Source organism: Tachypleus tridentatus, chromosome 6 (genome assembly GCF_004210375.1).
Source record: "Tachypleus tridentatus isolate NWPU-2018 chromosome 6, ASM421037v1, whole genome shotgun sequence".
Classification (NCBI taxonomy): domain Eukaryota; kingdom Metazoa; phylum Arthropoda; class Merostomata; order Xiphosura; family Limulidae; genus Tachypleus; species Tachypleus tridentatus.
In genome coordinates, this window is record NC_134830.1 from 8,395,902 (window position 1) to 8,416,100 (window position 20,199).

Consider the following 20,199-nt stretch of genomic DNA (forward strand, 5'->3'; position numbering starts at 1 on the left):
GATAGCACCAACACATATATCATAAAAACTATAGCGTGTTACATGAGGATAACACCAACTTAAATATCATAAAAAACTAATGTGTTACATGAAGAGAACACCAACACAAATATAAAAATTATAATGTGTTACATGAGGATAACACCAACACAAATATCATAAAAATTATAGTGTGCTACATGAGGATAACACCAACACAAATATTATAAAAATTATAGTGTGCTACATGAAGAGAACACCAACACAAATATAAAAAATTATAATGTGTTACATGAGGATAACACCAACACAAATATAAAAATTATAATGTGTTACATGAGGATAACACCAACACAAATATCATAAAATTTATAGTGTGCTACATGAGGATAACACCAACACAAATATCATAAAAATTATAATGTGTTACATGAAGAGAACACCAACGTAAATGTCATAAAAATTCTAATGTGTTACATAAAGATAGCACCAATATAAATATAATAAAAATTATAATGTGTTACATGAAGATAACACCAACTTAAATTCATAAAAAGTCTAATATGTTACATGGCTGTACGGCTTTAAAACGTTCTTACAGTATGAAGTACATATGCAAAAATGGCTCGTTTGGGTTGAGAAAAATATTTTACGTAGAAGAGCGAACAACGTTTCGACCTTCTTCGGTCATCGTCAGGTTCACAAAGAAAGAGGTAACTGACCGAAAGCTGACCACATGTTTGGAAGGGGTTGTGTAACTGAGTGTCGGAATGTAGAGGGCGGTGTTTGATGTTTGAATATGTAATAATTTTATTATATTTAATATAGGTATTAAGGCGTTCCTTTATATTGGTTTATTTTGGGGTTTAAGTTGTTGTATAAGTAAGGCTTCTTTAATTTTGCGTTTGTTTATGTTTGTTTCTTTATTTAATATTTGAGTGTTTTCTATGGTTATGTTGTGTTTATTTGATTTGCAGTGTTCGAAAACGTGTGAAGGTGACTTTTTATGTTCTTTGAATCTGGTTTCCATTTTTCTACTTGTTTCTCCAATATAGAAGTCGTGGCAGTTATCACATTGTATTTTATAAATAATGTTGGTGTAGTGTTTGTCAGTGTAGTTTTTACATAGTATAGACCTCAATTTTGTGCCTGTTTTTTGAATAAATTTGGTATTAACTGGAATGTCATATTTTGTTACTAGTTTTTGCCAGATGTTTGTTATTTGTTTGCTGATGTCAGGAATATATGGTAAACAGCAGTATATGGTTTCGTGATTTTTTGATTCGTGAGATATATTTACTTTAGTTAGCTGATTTTGCTTTCTGTCTAGGTGTGTGCGTATAATGTTTTCTACGGTTTGTGGAGGAAACTTATTGATGTTGATGGAGTATTGTTTTATTTTGTCTAATTCATCGTTTAATTTTATCTGGTGAGCATAGTTTTATGGCTGTGTTTATTTGGTTTCTTAGTATGTTGAGTTTTTGTTTTGTTTCATTTGCTGAGTCCCAAGGACTCATTTGTATAGTCCAGTATGGGTGATTTTTCGGTGGATTTCTGTTTTAAATTGTGTGTCGGTTCTTGTAATTTTGAGGTTAAGAAATGATATTTGATTGCTTTCTTCCTGTTCACATGTGAAGTTAATGTTGGGATGTATAGAGTTAATGTGATTGAAAAAATTAAGTGTGTGTTCTGTAGATTTGAATCCCACAACCGTGTCATCTACATATCTGTACCAGTATAGTGGTGGATGTAATGCTGTGTTACTTGCTTGTGTTTCAACTCGTGTCATAAAAATATTGGCTCGAACTGGTGATACTGGGTTGCCTATGCTTAGGCCATTTGTTTGTATATAGTTGTGGTTGTTGAACATGAAGTTTGTCTTCATCGTGGTGAATTCTAGGAGAGTTGCTAATTGGTTGCTGGGAATGTCTATACTTCTTACAGTATGCACACTACGTAAACCAAAAGTCAGATAAACCATAATGTAGTGAAACATGCTTACAGGACTCACACTTGGGACTCTGAAAGTTACATAAACCATACGGTATCCAAATCGGTTTACTGTACTAACATTCTGTTACCCAAATGAAACAGAACAAGTTCTGCTCACTAAGGAGCAGGAAGAACAAATATTATTCAACAAACTAACTGGAACATACATTGTCGAACCTGAACTCAGGATGTTTCAAATCAAATCACATTTCCGTCTCTGTTAAGATTAACGTATTAACGAACAATCTCTTTTAACAGTTACATTTTCTTTCTTTCAGAATGTTAACCCTAATTCTTTACAACTGTTTGGCAATTTATTGTAGTGACTTGTCGATTTCGATAGTTTAACAGTTGTGACGTCGTCAACATCACCTAGCATCGTCAACTTTTCTGACTGAATTGTAGGATTTGACTGTCACTCTTACAACGCACCACAGTTATAAAGAGGGGATTAATTTTTTGCGGTAACGGAAAGCAAACCATCAGTTTTCGGAATCACAAGCCGAGCTCGCTAGCTACACCTAGTTTTCATTAATAAAAAAGAATTGGTTTTGAAGACGAGTGACCACTTGCGGTGGAAATTCATTATTAAAACGCTTCAAGTTTTGCTAGAACGTATTTAACAGAATAAAACGAACAAATACGACTCGTACAAGTAATGGTAGATTTACAATCCTTAACTAACCGTGAGATAGTGATAATAAATTAAGTAAACACATACTTAATAAAGAAAACTGGTAGAAATCTAGAATTTCAAACAGCTCAACAAACCATAAACGAATAAGCCAAACGAAAAAATTTATTTCTCAAATATTATGGTGACTAGAAATATACATAACGACAAGGACATTAATAAATACTTTTATAAACCTAATTTATTTGTGAAACACATAAAGACATGATTTTGAATGATTGATTGAGATTATACTGGATAATAGATACGGTTCGTGTAATGTCTACGCCGGACGTAACCGAAATATTCCGACAGAAATATGAAATACTTTTGCTGTCCAATTTAGCGAACTGCACGTGTTAAGCACGTGTCTGTTACCTTCGTTTTCGTAACGGATAACAGCAGTTTGAAATACACGTCAATAGTTGGCGTTAACGAAAATAAGTCGTGTTGAATTGTATAAAAATACTGAAAGGACGAATGAAGATTGTTACAGTTTTAAATATTTTTGGTAAATCTGAAATACTGTATATGCATATTTTTGCGTTTCATACTGTCACATGGCAATATTCTATGACATGTTTACATGCTTCTCATGTTGTGCTTGATTTAATGTTTATTGTCTTTTTAACAGTCCATTTGAAGACAGAATTAACTTTTAGAAGAAAATATTTAAACAACAGCTATGTCAAATGACAGTAACAGCAAAAGTTTGAATTAAAAGCTTACATAATTTGTTTTATAAAACAAAGAGGTCCGGCATAGCCAGGCGGTTAAGGAACTCGACTCCTAATCCGAGGGTCGTGGGTTTGAATCTCCCTCTCACCCAACATGCTTGCTCTATAAGCTGTAGGGGCGTTATAATATTACGATCAATCCCACTATTCGTTAGTTGACAATTCATTGTTTAATAATATTACATAGTTCACAACCCATAGTTTAATAATTTAAACATTAACTATACTTGATACGATGTTTTCACTATCAGGTTTTCTGGTGAGCTGCTGTACTGACACTCGTTTTTTTCTTTGTTCTCTCTAGGAATTTGGAAAAACTCAAAACAGTGATTTTTTGTTACATAAAGTTAGTTATATATGTAGGATGAACAAAATGTAAGTACATTCTTAATTATACAATGCAGAATATTTATTATTGGCTAACAGGCATCATAGATTAAAGAATGTAATATACTCGTGATTGGCTGACAGACGTTACAAACTGGTTTAATATACATATGATATTGGATAACAAACAATACACAGTAGACCATTATATATATATATACGTGATTGGCTAGCAGATATTATACAATACAGTACTGTAGATATATCTATATATGTGAGTGTGTGATTGGATAACAGAGAACATATACTGCACTACTCTGTATATGTATGTGATTGGCTAAAAAATGGTTATGTACATTTGTGATTAGCTAACAATGGAGTGTGTATATTAGTGATTAACTAACAAAGAAGTGTGTATATTTTTGAATGGCTAACAATGGAGTATGTTTATTAGCGATTGGCTAACAATGGAGTATGTTTATTAGTGATTGGCTAACAAAGTAGTGTGTATATTTTTGATTGGCTAACAATGGAGTGTGATTGTCCTCTAATCTTATCGCTCCCACAAAAAAAAAAAAAAAATTGGTCAATACAAAATTTTCTTAATAATCTTAAAACAACGTTGGAATGTTCTTTCCTCTATGACGTCAAAGTTTTGCTTTCCAAACTTTGAGTTTTCCAAAACATTATTCATGCGATTTCGTATAATACCGGTGAATAATATAATTTTTCATTATGACTGTTTCAACCTTTTCTTTAAAGGTTCTTAAAAACATGTCACTCATTTTTTTAATTATAAAGAAAGGCAAAATTTCGTATGTTTAGAATTGAGCTCAAAGTTACACAGTGTGTTATCTGTGCTCATCTCACCACAGGTGTTGAAACCTGGTTACTAGCTACTGGATGACCACGGGTGTTGAAACCTGGTTACTAGCTACTGGATGACCACGGGTGTTGAAACCTGGTTTCTAGCCACTGGATGACCACAAATGTTGAAACCTGGTTTCTAGCCACTGGATGACCACGGGTGTTGAAACCTGGTTTCTAGACACTGGATGACCACGGGTGTTGAAACCTGGTTTCTAGACACTAGATGACCACGGATGTTGAAATCTGATTTCTAGCCACTGGATGGAAATTGCTGTTATTCTTACTCTGAATCTTAACATGGAACTTAGTGTTAAAGGTCAAGTTACTGATTATTCAGTTACACATCAATAATTACAAAGTTCATCAACTAATTTAGATCTCACATAATTTTCTTGTGTTCGATCTCTCTATTTGATTTGTAAAGTAACTCGTTTTGTAGAACAGAGAGAGAGTCTATTGTTCTGACCAAACAAATAAATCACTCGTCAGCAAGATGTCATTGCGTAAGAAAGGTTCTAACGTTAAGGAAACTGTTACAGTTACTGTGCGAAACTTCAAAAGAAATTCTGTTAAACATTTACAGCGAAGTCGGCTTATGGACAGGACAGTGTTTATACAGTCCGTAAATCCAAGTTGGTGGCTAATGAGGTTTGTCTTGCATAAGAATTAGCTCGGATGTCCACAGGTGGAGCCACTGAGATTATTTAGTAACTGTAATTATACTTAGTTTTTTATTTGTTTTGAAAACTGCTTGAGGATACTTGCACTAACCGTCCTTAATTTAGCAGTGGCAGAGTAGAAGGAAGGTAGATAAAGTCATCACTTCCCACCGCCAACTCTTGGGCTACGCTTTTAATACACTAATTGTGTATTAAATTATAACACATCCATGACTATAATGGCAAGTATGTTCGGTGACGAGGATTCGAACTCGTGACCTGCAGATTGCGAGTGTCCTAACGACCAGGTGGTACTAGTAGTAATAAAAATAAAAGAGCACAATGCTGTCTGACAGTTTATTGTTTTTTCTCATGCTAGGTCCACATAGTATAGCCCCCCTCCCTCCTGTAGCACAGGGGGATTTATGTTTACGGACTTATACCTCTAAAATTCTGGCTTCGATACCCATTGTGTAGCTTTTTTCTTAATTATGAACAACAACTATATAGCATAAAAACTTTAATTATCCATAAATTGTTTTCATTAGTGTATTCATACGTCTTATCACATATATTATGTTTTACCTCTTCGCTGCCCACTGTAAATTATAACGCACTTTCCTACCAGTTAGATTATGTTTACATTAATACACTTCCTATTTAGCTTGGTACAATTCAGGAACACAAAGTCCATTTCTGAGAACTGGTTGTCGAGCCTATACTCTCGTACGATCACTGCACTATTTCTTTACAGTAAGTGTAGTTAATAAAAAATCTCACAAACCACGAACCTGTGAATATTAATTCCGAGCTTGCAAACATATCATTACAAGTGAAACTGTTTTAATGACATTCATTTTTTCTTTCTTCAAATAAGTTTATTTGTAGTGCATATATATTTTCAACGTTTATAGTACTCTTTGCCACAGCGGAGTGTTCATTCTTGGATGTAAAAGAAGTAAATTGACACATAAAACCAATACACTTTCTTATGTCAATACTTGTTTGTTTCCCGAATTTCGTGGAAAGCTACACGAGGGCTATCTGCTCTAGACGTCCCTAATTTAGTAGCGTAAGACTAATGGGAAGGCAGCTAGTTATCACCACTCACCGCCAACTCTTGGGCTACTCTTTTACCAACGAATAGTAGGATTGATCGTCACATTATAACGCCCCCCTGGCTGAGAAGGCGAGCATGTTTGATGTGACGGGAATTCGAACCCGCGACCCTCGGATTACGAGTTGAATATTTTAATCACCTGGCCATGCCGAGCCTTGCACAAGTGGCTTATATTAAGATCAAATTTAATAAATGATGTAAATTTTAAAGATTTATCACAAATATGAAAAATAAAATCCACACAAATTGCTTATGTTCTTTTATCAAATAAAAGTTTCCGCACTTTCGATTCGTGGATAAAATTTAAATCAAAATAAGATTTTTTAAACCCGTGTATTTATTAATGGATTGTCTTGATATTTGGTAGGTGAAATAAAGGTCTGGTAGAGCACACCCACTAAAAATACCCATCAGGTTAGAGCACACCCACTGAAAATACCCATCAGGTTAGAGCACACCCACTGAAAATACCCAACAGCTTAGAGCACACCCACTGAAAATACCCAACAGCTTAGAGCACACCCACTGAAAATACCCATTAGGTTAGAGCACACCCACTGAAAATACCCATCAGGTTAGAGCACACCCACTGAAAATACCCATCAGGTTAGAGCACACCCACTGAAAATACCCATCAGGTTAGAGCACACCCACTGAAAATACCCAACAGCTTAGAGCACACCCACTGAAAATACCCATCAGGTTAGAGCACACCCACTGAAAATACCCATCAGGTTAGAGCACACCCACTGAAAATACCCAACAGCTTAGAGCACACCCACTGAAAATACCCATCAGGTTAGAGCACACCCACTGAAAATACCCATCAGGTTAGAGCACACCCACTGAAAATACCCATCAGGTTAGAGCACACCCACTGAAAATACCCATCAGGTTAGAGCACACCCACTGAAAATACCCAACAGCTTAGAGCACACCCACTGAAAATACCCATTAGGTTAGAGCACACCCACTGAAAATACCCATCAGCTTAGAGAACACCCACTGAAAATACCCAACAGGTTAGAGCACACCCACTGAAAATACCCATCAGGCTAGAGCACACCCACTGAAAATACCCATCAGGTTGAATTATCACAGTCCAAGCTGCAGAAAGTGGAAAATGTATAAACTGTTACTCCGGTTAATAATACAGTGTCTCCTGCAGCTTGTTTTGGCCACACAACACTCTACCGAGTGACTTTAGAAAACACTTGCTTAAGAAAACAACTGTACGTCACCCACTTTAAGTAGTTTCTGCACAACGTACTTTTAAGTATGCGTTATTAAATTCTTTTAGTTATTTCTTTCCATATATTTAAATCCCCATTTACTTTCCTCTATCGTGATTTGCACGGGTGGAGAACTGCAGTCAATAATAAGAAGATTACGACCAACTTAAGAAAATCTATAACTGTTCAATAAACCGATGGTTCTACAATAAAATGGAGCTTTCTCCAATTTATCTGACAGGTAAGATTGTTTTGGCTACTTAAAGTAACTGTTTCTTACCAGCAGGTTGGTTCTGTTTGGGTACAAAGATTAACCTATTTTAATTGTTTTTAAGGAAACGTTAAACTTTTCAGCTTTGTAGGCTGGAAAAACAGTAATATATTAATGTTGCTGTGTGAGTAACGACACGTGATTAAGCTTTTTAATGTTGCTGTGTGAGTAACAACACATGATTAAGCTTTTTAATGTTGCTGTGTGAGTAACAACACATGATTAAGCTTTTTAATGTTGCTGTGTGAGTAACAACACATGATTGCTTTTAATGTTGCTGTGTGAATAACGACACGTGATTGCTTTAATGTTGCTGTGTGAGTAACAACACATGATTGCTTTTAATGTTGCTGTGTGAGTAACGACACGTGATTGCTTTTAATGTTGCTGTGTGAGTAACAACACATGATTGCTTTTAATGTTGCTGTGTGAATAACGACACGTGATTGCTTTTAATGTTGCTGTGTGAGTAACAACACACGATTGCTTTTAATGTTGCTGTGTGAGTAACAACACATGATTAAGCTTTTTAATGTTGCTGTGTGAGTAACAACACACGATTAAGCTTTTTAATGTTGCTGTGTGAGTAACAACACATGATTAAGCTTTTTAATGTTGCTGTGTGAATAACGACACGTGATTAAGCTTTTTAATGTTGCTGTGTGAGTAACAACACGTGATTAAGCTTTTTAATGTTGCTGTGTGAATAACGACACGTGATTAAGCTTTTTAATGTTGCTGTGTGAGTAACAACACATGATTAAGCTTTTTAATGTTGCTGTGTGAATAACGACACGTGATTAAGCTTTTTAATGTTGCTGTGTGAGTAACAACACATGATTAAGCTTTTTAATGTTGCTGTGTGAATAACGACACGTGATTAAGCTTTTTAATGTTGCTGTGTGAGTAACAACACGTGATTAAGCTTCAGTGGATTTCGTCTTCTATAATTTTCCTTACGTTCGTTTCTTATACTTATAAACGTATGTCACTTCCAATCTTACATTAATTTCTCCTTATAGTTAGCCGCTAATTTATCGTTTAGTTCTGACTAGAACCAAACTTAGTAATGTTAGTTTTCATAAGTAGACACTCAAATAAAGAATGCAATGTTGCATGTATAAATTTTGTTTTTGAATTTCGCAAAAAACTATACGAGCGCTATCTGCGCTAGCCGTCCCTAATTTAGCAGTGTAAGACTAGAGGGAAGGCAGCTAGTCATCACCACCCACCAGCAATTCTTGGGCTACTCTTTTTCCAACGAACAGTGTAATTGACCGTCATATTATAACGCCCCCACGGCTAAAAGGATGAGCATGTTTTGATTGACTGCGATACGAACTCGCGACTTTCAGATTACGAGTCGAACGTCTTAGCCCACTTGGCCATGCCAGGCTGTTGCATGTAAGACGTCAATTATTTATGGAATGATATTATTATAAGAGTTACGTTTATTTAAGGCAATGTTAGCAGTATTTTTAGTTGCTGCAAAGCGTCTTAGAGATCGGCTCTTAGTTGTATTGTTTTTATTGTGAATGTTTAGTTCATACAACGCTCAAATCAGGAGTTCGATTCCCCTCGGTGGACTCAGCAGATAGCCCGATACTTTGCTATAAGTAAACACACACACTTCTCCTTAGTTTAATCATATTTGAACTAATTTCATGTTTAATTACAGTTTTGAATTAAAGAGGTCAAACATGCGATTGATACATTTGACCGCGTTTAAGGTCTAATCGTGTCTCAAAGAATTTCACTTTGAAAGTTGGAGGGTAGAGTTCTGATGAGTAACGAACTCAAAGCGGGTATGCGCGAGCGCTCCACGCTTGGTACAACAAGAAAAAAAGGAAACATTTTCACACAAATTAATTTATTCTCTTAAAAAATTTCAAGTGCCGCGTTCATTGAGGGTTCTATGTTCTTTAGATATGATTTTTGGAATATATAATCTGGTTTCTGGTTCTACCAAGCTCAAACCATTAATCTTTCAGAGCTACATGTAGACTACCATATATGTTAAAACCAACTGAAAAGATTCTTATATTTTGAACTTTTAATTAAAAGTGAGAAATTCAAACAAACAATAAAATCGATTTTCTTTACAAGCCTGGGGGGGGGGAGAAGGAGGGGGAAGCGATACTTTATTTTGTGTATTTAGATGGGGTGTATATAATTATATATAGTACCACTATATTGGGTGTATATAATTATATGTAGTACCACTATATTTGGTGTATATAATTATAAATAACACCACTATATTGAATGTATATAATTATCTATGGCGTCACTACATTGGATGTATATAATTATAAATAGCACCACTGTATTGTCTGTATATAATTATCTATGGCGTCACTACATTGAATGTATATAATTATCTATGGCGTCACCACATTCGATGTATATAATTATTTATGGCGTCACTACATTGAATGTATATAATTATCTATGGCGTCACTACATTGGATGTATATAATTATAAATAGCACCACTACATTGGATGTATATAATTATAAATAGCACCACTGTATTGTCTGCATATAATTATCTATGGAGTCACTACTTTGAATGTATATAATTATCTATGGCGTCACTACATTCGATGTATATAATTATAAATACGACCACTGTATTGAATGTATATAATTATCTATGGCGTTACTACTTTGGATGTATATAATTATCTATGGCGTCACTACATTGGATGTATATAATTATCTATGGCGTCACTACATTCGATGTATTTAATTATAAATAGTAAAACTGTATTGAATGTATATAATTATCTATGGCGTCACTACATTGGATGTATATAATTATAAATAGCAAAACTGTATTGAATGTATATAATTATCTATGGCGTCACTACATTCGATGTATTTAATTATAAATAGTAAAACTGTATTGAATGTATATAATTATCTATGGCGTCACTACATTGGATGTATATAATTATAAATAGCAAAACTGTATTGAATGTATATAATTATCTATGGCGTCACTACTTTGAATGTATATAATTATCTATGGCGTCACTACATTGGATGTATATAATTATCTATGGCGTCACTACATTGAATGTATATAATTATCTATGGCGTCACTACATTGGATGTATATAATTATAAATAGCACCACTACATTGGATGTATATAATTATAAATAGCACCACTGTATTGTCTGCATATAATTATCTATGGAGTCACTACTTTGAATGTATATAATTATCTATGGCGTCACTACATTCGATGTATATAATTATAAATACGACCACTGTATTGAATGTATATAATTATCTATGGCGTTACTACTTTGGATGTATATAATTATCTATGGCGTCACTACATTGGATGTATATAATTATCTGTGGCGTCACTACTTTGAATGTATATAATTATCTATGGCGTCACTACATTGGATGTATATAATTATCTATGGCGTCACTATATTGAATGTATATTATTATAAATAGCACCACTATATTGAATGTATATAATTATCTATGGCGTCATTACATTGGATGTATATAATTATAAATAGCACCACTGTATTGTCTGTACATAATTATCTATGGCGTCACTACATTGGATGTATATAATTATCTATGGCGTCACTACATTGGATGTATATAATTTTCTATGGTGTCACTACATTGGATGTATATAATTATAAATAGCACCACTATATTGAATGTATATAATTATAAATAGCACCATTGTAGTGTCTGTTTTCCAATAGACGTTTACTTTACATATTTTCTGTACTTTCCATAACTTTTGTTTCTCATATTAAAACATTCGTCTCTTGTTTGCTGTCGTTATTACTGTTTCTTCGACATTATATTTGATTGGGTTTTGGTTTTGTTTTTATATCGTTTCTTGCCAGTTTCACCGGTTTGTTGTTTGTTTCCTCATCACGCCATCTGTGTATTTATTTTCTAAATTCCATATTCTCTGCTTTTTCTCAGCTACGTTGTATGGGGTTGAATGTGGTTAGTTTTCTTTAGGTTATTCAATTCAAAATCTCTACCACACTCTACATACCACTCATAAGACAGCTTCACCCTTGGATATGCACAAATATTTTTGCACATTTGTGGATTAAACTATTTGTGTTTATGTGGGTAAATTTTAATTTGTTATTAAAAACAGAGTTTATTAACAGTTGAAATTCATAAGGTCTTATTTCATTATTAACCGATTACTTATATGCCAGGCATGGCATGTTCAGGTGGTTAAGACACTTGACTCGTAATCTGAGGGTCGCGGGTTTGAATCCCCATCACACGAAACATACTCGCCCTTTCAGCCGTGCGGCCAGTTATAAAGTGACGGTCAATCTCACTATTCGTTGGTAAAAGAGTAACCCAAGAGTTGGCGGTGGGTGGTGATGACTAACTTCCTTCCCTCTAGTTTTCCACTGGTAAATTAGAAACGACTAGGTCGTATATAGCCCTCGTGTAGCTTTGCGCGAAATTTAAAAAAAACCAAACTTATGTTTATAAGCCGTTTAGACTTTTTAACTTGTGGCTGTGATTTGGTAACATTGTCAAATAAATGTTGGTTTACATTACGTTAAACGTTGTCTTTGATATTCGTATTAAAGCTTGTTAAAATTCTGCCCATTTGTTTCTTATGAAATGACCTTTTTTCAACATCAATTCAAAGCATCTCCACACTTTATTACTTAAAACTTGATTCCTTGTCATCAAACGTAGCCTGTGTTGGTTTGACTATCTCAGTTCGCATGAATACCCTGGAATACTGGTAATAGGTGGCCATAGCGTGTGTAGCAACAGTGACGACAGGAAATCGAGTTTTTGTTCTATACGACATCCATATTCTCATGAAATCCTGGCAACAAAGATCCTGGATTTTATTATTCGCTGATATTTCTCAGGAAATTCATGTGATTACAGATGCTGTTCTTTTAAAATAAACTGTGGTCTGCGCAACCGTTGTCGTTTTCCAAAACCTGTTAATTTGTCATTCAATTTGACGTCGTATGTACGAAAACATATTAACTATGGAACTTGTTTTAATGTAGAAAAACTTTGTCTCAGCTAAGAAACACATTAACTAAGGAAGGTTTCTTAATGCAGGGATCTCTGTCCCCTGAGCTCAGAAACACATTAACTAAGGAAGGTTTCTTAATGTAGGGATCTCTGTCCCCTGAGCTCAGAAACACATTAACTAAGGGAGGTTTCTTAATGTAGGGATCTCTGTCCCCTGAGCTCAGAAACACATTAACTAAGGAAGGTTTCTTAACGTAGGGATCTCTGTCCCCTCAGCTCAGAAACACATTAACTAAGGAAGGTTTCTTAATGTAGGGATCTCTGTCCCCTGAGCTCAGAAACACATTAACTAAGGAAGGTTTCTTAATGCAGGGATCTCTGTCCCCTGAGCTCAGAAACACATTAACTAAGGAAGCTTTCTTTATGTAGGGATCTCTGTCCCCTCAGCTCAGAAACACATTAACAAAGGAAGGTTTCTTAATGTAGGGATCTCTGTCCCCTGAGCTCAGAAACACATTAACTAAGGAAGGTTTCTTAATGTAGGGATCTCTGTCCCCTGAGCTCAGAAACACATTAACTAAGGAAATGTTCTTAATGTAGGGATCTCTGTCCCTTCAGCTCAGAAACACATTAACTAAGGAAGCTTTCTTTATGTAGGGATCTCTGTCCCCTCAGCTCAGAAACACATTAACTAAGGAAGGTTTCTTAATGTAGGGATCTCTGTCCCCTGAGCTCAGAAACACAGTAACTGAGGAAGGTTTCTTAATGTAGGGATCTCTGTCCCCTCAGCTCAGAAACACATTAACTAAGGAAGGTTTCTTAATGTAGGGATCTCTGTCCCCTGAGCTCAGAAACACAGTAACTGAGGAAGGTTTCTTAATGTAGGGATCTCTGTCCCCTCAGCTCAGAAACACATTAACTAAGGAAATGTTCTTAATGTAGGGATCTCTGTCCCCTCAGCTCAGAAACACATTAACTAAGGAAATGTTCTTAATGTAGGGATCTCTGTCCCCTCAGCTCAGAAACACATTAACTAAGGAAATGTTCTTAATGTAGGGATCTCTGTCCCTTCAGCTCAGAAACACATTAACTAAGGAAGCTTTCTTTATGTAGGGATCTCTGTCCCCTCAGCTCAGAAACACATTAACTAAGGAAGGTTTCTTAATGTAGGGATCTCTGTCCCTTCAGCTCAGAAACACATTAACTAAGGAAGCTTTCTTAATGTAGGGATCTCTGTCCCTTCAGCTCAGAAACACATTAACTAAGGAAGCTTTCTTTATGTAGGGATCTCTGTCCCCTCAGCTCAGAAACACATTAACTAAGGAAGGTTTCTTAATGTAGGGATCTCTGTCCCTTCAGCTCAGAAACACATTAACTAAGGAAGCTTTCTTAATGTAGGGATCTCTGTCCCTTCAGCTCAGAAACACATTAACTGAAGAAATGTTCTTAATGTAGGGAAACTGTCTCAGCTTAGAAACACATTAGTTAAGAAGGCTGTCTTAGTGTAGGGAAACTGTCAAAGCTTAAAAACACATTAACTGAAGAAATGTTTTTAATGTAGGGAAACTGTCTCAGCTTAGAAACACATTGATTAAGAAGGCTGTCTTAGTATAGGGAAACTGTCTAAGCTTAAAAACACATTAACTGAAGAATTGTTCTTAATGTAGGGAAACTGTCTCAGCTTAGAAACACATTAATTAAGAAGGCTGTCTTGGTGTAGGGAAACTGTCTAAGCTTAAAAACACATTAACTGAAGAAATGTTCTTAATGTAGGGAAATTGTCTCAGCTTAGAAACACATTAATTAAGAAGGCTGTCTTAGTGTAGGGAAACTGTCTCAGCTTAAAAACACATTAACTGAAGAAATGTTCTTAATGTAGGGATCTCTATCCCTTCAGAACAAATTCATGTACATTATGGAGAATGTTTTAATGTGAGAGGAAGATCAATTCCCCTTACTTAGTTTTATATTTATGATATTTTAATACAGGTAACTGCAATATTGCGCCATTACGGTAAAAATTAGTTTCGCACACATCCATTACATATGTGCAAGTATAAATAAGGAACAGTAACTTATATATATATGTGTGTGTGTGTGTATTTAACATACACACACGTACATAGAGATATACATATTAAACAAAACACGTTATTACATAACTGTTAATCTCATTGCGCAATAATCTACTTTCGGGTAGTTTCTTATGGCGCATTTTAATACACTTAATTACAACCAGATGGTTCTGTAATATACAGGGCGTATTGTTTTGTTTATTAAAAACAAATCAGTTATCACAATACGTGTGTGTGTACTCTGGAAGTAGTGTCTGATAGTTGAAACCCACTAATCAGAAACAGTATTCTGTTTGAAACTGTCTAGCCAGCCACGAACTTCTCACATCTGAAACAACCAGTTCGGGTTTGTTTAATATATTGAGCTCGAGGGACTTACGAAATGACAATTTCTAATTAGTTCATAGATACTGAGAACTGATTTGTAGAAAATTAAAAGAAACATGAATTTCGTAAGGTTTTTTCTTTATTTTAACTACGAGAGAAATTTATTTTTTAAATATTATGAATTAGTAGAGACATTTTCATGGCGTTAGTAACAGTACATATATTTAAAAAATATACAAACTCTATTAAATTCAACATATTTACATGTTCGCATTCGTCTAAAGTAGCGCCCTCAGCGTTTCAGCTGCAAGCTTTAAAAACTTGTAACGATAAAATTCTGGGTCGATGTTAGCGGTGGGCACAGCGCTGATTGGCCACTGTGTAACTAGTTGGCACTTAAAAAGAAACAAACAAGTTTCTGAAAAGTGGATGAATAGCGAACTTTTTACGTAGCCGTGCACGTGATCTTTCATCATCTAATTAGAAGGAAATATCAGAATTGCTGGCTAATAATTTCATTTCACTCTGTGTGATAGACCGAAACGTCCGTGCTGATAAGATAATTGAATTTGTGGCGGAAGGATATATTCCAACTTTCCACGTGGAAGGTTACAACAAGACAGTGAAAGCAGGGGCGGTGTATTTAATGTAAATGTTAAAAAAAAAAGTTTTGCTGTAAATATGAATGTTAAAAAAACTAACCCTGAACTAAGATCACGTTGGTTTATTCTAGTAAAAACAAAACGTTCAAGACTTAACGAGAAGCAATAACAATAACAAAACTGAAATAGAGAGCTGGCGTAAATAACTGAAGGAATCACCCTCTTTGTGTAGGTCCGTAGGGTATACAAATTACAGTTTTATGGTTTTACTGTTTTACCTTGTTAGCTATAAATATTATAATTGTTTTAAGAGTGCTCGTTGGTGCAAAATTCTTCAGGTCACATCTTTAAAGGAAGATGGAGTTCCGACTGATAAACCGAAACTTTATTTTAGTATATTGTTTTCTATTTTTCGTGATATAATGATGGCTTTCCAAAATCGGATAGTTTTGAAGGATACTGTATAGGTCGTATTTACGAAATAGAAAAAAACGCTTCGCATGAAACATACTGAAATATTAGGTTGAGGAATAATTCGTGAGCGTTTTTAAATAAGTTCATTCAAGCATTACATGCAAGACTATACAATACTTCAATGCATGAACACATTACACCCAAAACATTTATTATGATACTTTATTTCATGTAATACCTACCAAATGACATGAAATATTTTGCGAAAGCGTTTCATTTATGAATATATTTTTTTAACTTGAAAAAACGCTCACGAATTATTCTTCAACCCAATATTATCTTTGGAGAAAGTTTGTTTTTAAGTGATTAACAGTTATAAAAAATGTGCTTGCAGCCAGTTTTCCTATGGAGTTTCACGTCAGTTGTATTCATATGGAGCTTCACGTCAGTTGTATTCATATAGAGTTTCACGTCAGTTGTATTCATATAGAGTTTTACGTCAGTTGTATTCATATAGAGTTTTACGTCAGTTGTCTTCTTATAGAGTTTCATGTCAGTTGTATTCATATGGAGTTTCACGTCAGTAATATTCATATGACCATAAATATGTATTTAGTATCGAGATTTATAAATGTATAAAGAAAAACTTTATGTTTCATTGAATTTTGGAGAAGTGGTTAGGCTTAAGGCAATACAAAGGAACCAACTTTTGGTAAAATAACATGAATTAACATCTCAGGAATCTTCTCAAGAAAGTCTTAGAACGTGCAATCATCAACTCAGAACAATCCACTAAGCAATAAGATCTCCCCGTTCTACCCACAAATCTTTCATTTAACTTCTATATATAATCAACAGGCTATCGTCGATACCGGCACCAGAGGTACTTCATATAACCAGGCTGCTGTCGATTTCGCACCAAAAACACCCCATGTAACCAAGCAACCGTCAGTACCGGCACTACAAGTGCTTCATTTAACCAAGCAACCGTCAATATCGGCACTATAAGCCCTCCATGTAACCAAGCAACCGTCAATACTGGCACTATAAGCCCTCCATGTAACCAAGCAACCGTCAACCGACACCATAAGCACTCCATGTAACCAAGCAACCGTCAATATCGGCACTATGAGCAAAAAAAAAACACAGTTGATTTGACCAGCCATGACTTAGTGGCTGTTGTTCACATGTTGGTTAGCCATGAAATTGTGGCTATTGTTCACATGTTGGTTAGCCATGATATTGTGGCTATTGTTCACATGTTGGTTAGCCATGAAATTGTGGCTATTGTTCACATGTTGGTTAGCCATGAAATTGTGGCTATTGTTCACATGTTGGTTAGCCATGAAATTGTGGCTAATGTTTACATGTTGGTTAGCCATGAAATTGTGGCTATTGTTCACATGTTGGCTAGCCATGATATTGTGGCTAATGTTCACATGTTGGTTAGCCATGATATTGTGGCTATTGTTCACATGTTGGTTAGCCATGAAATTGTGGCTATTGTTCACATGTTGGTTAGCCATGAAATTGTGGCTAATGTTTACATGTTGGTTAGCCATGAAATTGTGGCTATTGTTCATATGTTGGTTAGCCATGATATTGTGGCTATTGTTCACATGCTGGCTAGCCATGATATTGTGGCTATCGTAATGTGATTCTGAGCGTTCACAGTCGATGATTTAAAAATTCGCTTCGCAAGTTGGGTTAAGGGGTGCGTTGTAAAACTAATGGCTTAACTCCACTATTCGGATAAACAAGATGAGATAACTTTCTCTCGAGGCTACCAGTTTAGAATTATGTACGGATTCGTGTAGGTAATCCTTAGGTTGGTTTGCTTGAAACTTCTATAGAATAAAATCAAAAATCAAAACAGAAGAAAAACCGCATTCTTTAGTTGTGCAGTTACATTTATTGTTTGTTTTAGAATTTCGCACAAAGCTACTTATGGGTTATCTGTGCTAGCCGTTCCTAATTTAGCAGTGTAAGACTAGAGGGAAGGCAGCTAGTCATCACCACCTACCGCCAACTCATAAGCTACTCTTTTACCAATGAATAGTGGGGATTTACCGTCACTTTATAACGCCCCCTGGCTAAAATGGGCTAGCATGTTTGGTGCGACCGGGATTTGAACCCGCGACTTCGGATTACGAGTCGAACGCCTTAACACACTTGGCCATGCCGGACCGTTCTATTTATTACTTTAAATGTTACATTTGCGACTTTAAGTGTTACGTTTATGACTTTAAATGTTGCATTCTTGCTTCACCCTCACAAAAGTTGTCAAAACCTGTTAAATTTAAAGAAAATTCACTACGTTTATTAGTTTTTGTCTGTTCTCGCTATTGAATGATAAAACGAAATGGTAGAGAACCCTTTAGATATAAAAAGACAAATATATAACATAGTAAGGTAACAGTGTTAGTTATGCCTAATGCCAATCACTTCTGGAAGAGCCAAAATAATAAAGACACATTTCATTTAAAGCTCAGCTGAGACTGGAAAACCTTCTTGAATTAGTGTTATTGTTCACTTATGTTTAGTTGCATTCCTTCTACTCCAATGATGCACGCAACAAGAAGAGGACGCTACAGACGCGACCTCTAGAAGATGAAATTGAAAACTAGATGTTGGACATTGACTGCAAGGCTGTTGTCATTTCTATACACGTTCACTGTTATTTCTTGTACAGTAACGATGCATTCAATAAGAGAATGGTACTTAAAAGGACCCTCTACAATGGTACTTAATAAGACACTCCAGTAAGGTACTTAATAGGACATCCCATTATGGTACTTAAAAGGACACTCCAATAAGGTGCATAAAAGGACACTCTAGTAAGGTATTTAAAAGAACACTTTAGTGAGATACATAAGAGGGCAATCCAGTATGGTACTTAAGAGAACACTTTAGTGAGGTACATAAGAGGACAATCCAGTATGGTACTTAAGAGAACACTTTAGTGAGGTACATAAGAGGACAATCCAGTATGGTACTTAAGAGAACACTTTAGTGGGGTACATAAGAGGGCAATCCAGTATGGTACTTAACAGAACACTTTAGTGAGGTACATAAGAGGACAATCCAGTATGGTACTTAAGAGAACACTTTAGTGAGGTACATAAGAGGGCAATCCAGTATGGTACTTAAGAGAACACTTTAGTGAGGTACATAAGAGGACAATCCAGTATGGTACTTAAGAGAACAGTTCAGTAAGGTACTTAATAGGACATCCCATTATGGTACTTAAAAAACAATCCAATAAGGTACATAAAAGGACACTCTAGTAAGGTATTTAAGAGAACACTTTAGTGAGGTACATAAGAGGGCAATCCAGTATGGTACTTAAGAGAACACTTTAGTGAGGTACATAAGAGGACAATCCAGTATGGTACTTAAGAGAACACTTTAGTGAGGTACATAAGAGGACAATCCAGTATGGTACTTAAGAGAACACTTTAGTGAGGTACATAAGAGGGCAATCCAGTATGGTACTTAAGAGAACACTTCAGTAAGGTACTTAAGAAGATATTCCAGTAAGGTACTTTCCGTTACTCTTTATGTTTGTCATAAACACAGTTGCAATAAAATTTTTAACAAAGTCTTTTGAAATTTCTAAAACGAATTTAATAATTTTTAATGGTGTTTGTATTATTGATTGTAGGATGTCCTCGTAGTTGTGTCATTGAAGGTGGTGAAGAGCAAGCTGTCCTTAATTTTGAACTATAGAATAGAAGGGGAACAGCTAGTCTACAACATACCTGTATAAAACAGAAGGGGATCAGCTACTCTACAACAAACCTGTATAAAACAGAAGGGGAACAGCTAGTCTACAACATACCTGTATAAAACACAAGGGGAACAGCTAGTCTACAACATCCCTGTATAAAACAGAAGGGAAACA